Source organism: Hibiscus syriacus, unplaced genomic scaffold (genome assembly GCF_006381635.1).
Source record: "Hibiscus syriacus cultivar Baekdansim isolate YM2019G1 unplaced genomic scaffold, ASM638163v2 tig00013285_pilon, whole genome shotgun sequence".
Classification (NCBI taxonomy): Eukaryota; Viridiplantae; Streptophyta; class Magnoliopsida; order Malvales; family Malvaceae; genus Hibiscus; species Hibiscus syriacus.
In genome coordinates, this window is record NW_024062299.1 from 1594791 (window position 1) to 1596686 (window position 1896).

General features: G+C 37.4%; 1 pseudogene; it reads left to right on the forward strand.

Moving 5' to 3' along the window:
* Positions 1-212: 212 nt before the first annotated feature.
* On the forward strand, positions 213-1348 carry LOC120205901 (annotated as a pseudogene).
* Positions 1349-1896: the final 548 nt, after the last annotated feature.

Here is a 1896-nt window from a genome sequence, read left to right on the forward strand (position 1 = left end):
CCAAGTGATTCCTTCCACAATGTGGACATGTCTGACTTGGCCTTGGTTAGATCTCCCAGCTTTAGATCCCGCTGACTGAGTTTGTCTGCCTCTCATCGGATTTGATCCTCTAGCGGAGGATTCCACTGACTCTGATCTAGCTTGGGGTCGAGAACCAACATCTCTGCTCTTTTTTAAAGGTGCAAAACTCGAAGAAGCACCCGTTCTTTTCGATGTCTGAGCTCTTGTATCTCCAAATCTCTCATTCTGGGCTCTTTCTAGGGCTTTGGCACGGTTGACTACTTCTTGAAATGAAGTTAGGTTCAATACAATTAACATCTCTTTCAACCGAGGACGCAATCCCTCAACGAACCAATCACAAACATCCTTCTCTGTAGGAATAAGCTCGGTAACGAAGCGGCTCAACTTGTTGAATTCACACTCGTATTCATACACGGTGCGATTCCATTACTTCAAATTCATAAACTCTTGCTTTATCTGTCGGATGAACTGATCTCCTATGTATTTATGCTTGAATTCCTCTAAAAACAAGGACCAAGTTACTTGATCACCATACATCTTCAATGTAACATTAGTCCTCCAAATTCTCGCTTGTCCACGGAGCAAGGAGACTACTTCATCCAACTTCTCCGCATCGGAACAATGAAGTCCCTCAAGCATGATTTTCACGTCATTGATCGATAAAAAGAAGTTAGTAGCATTTTGCCTTTATATTAAAATTTCTCTTGTTGTAGTATGACCTCAAACTTATCCAAAAGTTATTCAATTTACTTGTTGGCATGCTTGTGAAGTCTTTGGCTATGACGCATTAGATGAAGATCGATCAATATTCTTGTTATGTAATATGTTACTTGCCAGATTCACTTTCTAGAGAATAATGTCTCATGTAATTGTTTGCTTGGGTTGTCAATGTTAATGGATTCTTAAGAACCGAACAAGATAATCCTACGTGTATTCCAGTCAGTGTTCTTTTCCTTAATATTCTTCTCTGATTATGGCTTCAGGTTTCTTGTTCCTGCTGATTTGACTGTGGGGCAATTTGTTTATGTTGTCCGTAACGAATTAAGCTTAGTGCTGAGAAAGCTATATTCGTCTTTGTGAAGAACACTCTCCCGCCTACCGGTGAGTTAATAACACGTTAAAGTTTTGAGTATTATAACTTAAAGCAGCACTTTTACGTTCTACTTGTGAGGCTTGTTTCTTTATTTTCGTTGCAGCCGCCTTGATGTCTGCGATCTACGAGGAAAACAAGGACGAAGACGGGTTTCTTTATATGACTTACAGTGGAGAAAACACATTTGGTTCCCCTTTGCTTTTAGCATGATGCAATACAATGCAATCTTATGTATATAGCTAAAAGAAATGGTGTAAATTCCTTGACAATGACTGTTCTTTAACTGTCTGATCTTGGAACTTTTTCTGTAAATTGAATGTATGAAGCCAACTACGATGTTTTTATATATGGTTTTAATGTAAGTATTTTGATAAATAAAAATGTTGTCCAGCCATATTCACGAGCAAGGAATAGTCATGTTGGTTTTGATCAAATCAGTTCGGTCAAATCAAGTCGAGTTGGTTTAAGTCTGCTAACACTATATCATTCTGTTAATCCACTAAATTTAAATTTAATCAATGTCTAGAATTCAAAATAAAAAAAAATACAGGATCTTATCTAATAACAAGTTATGCAAGCTCTTGCAGTCTTGCTTGCATGTGTGGATGTAGTCATTGTCGATGACAAACCACGTTGCACAACCTCTTCTATCCATAGAAAATAATAATATGTTTAATAAAGGAAATTAGGGGAATATATAAGGTTTAGAGGAGACCCAAATGTTAAATAATAAATAGTTGAGCAACACGTAGAGGTAGCAAAGGTTTGCCGACAGTTTTATA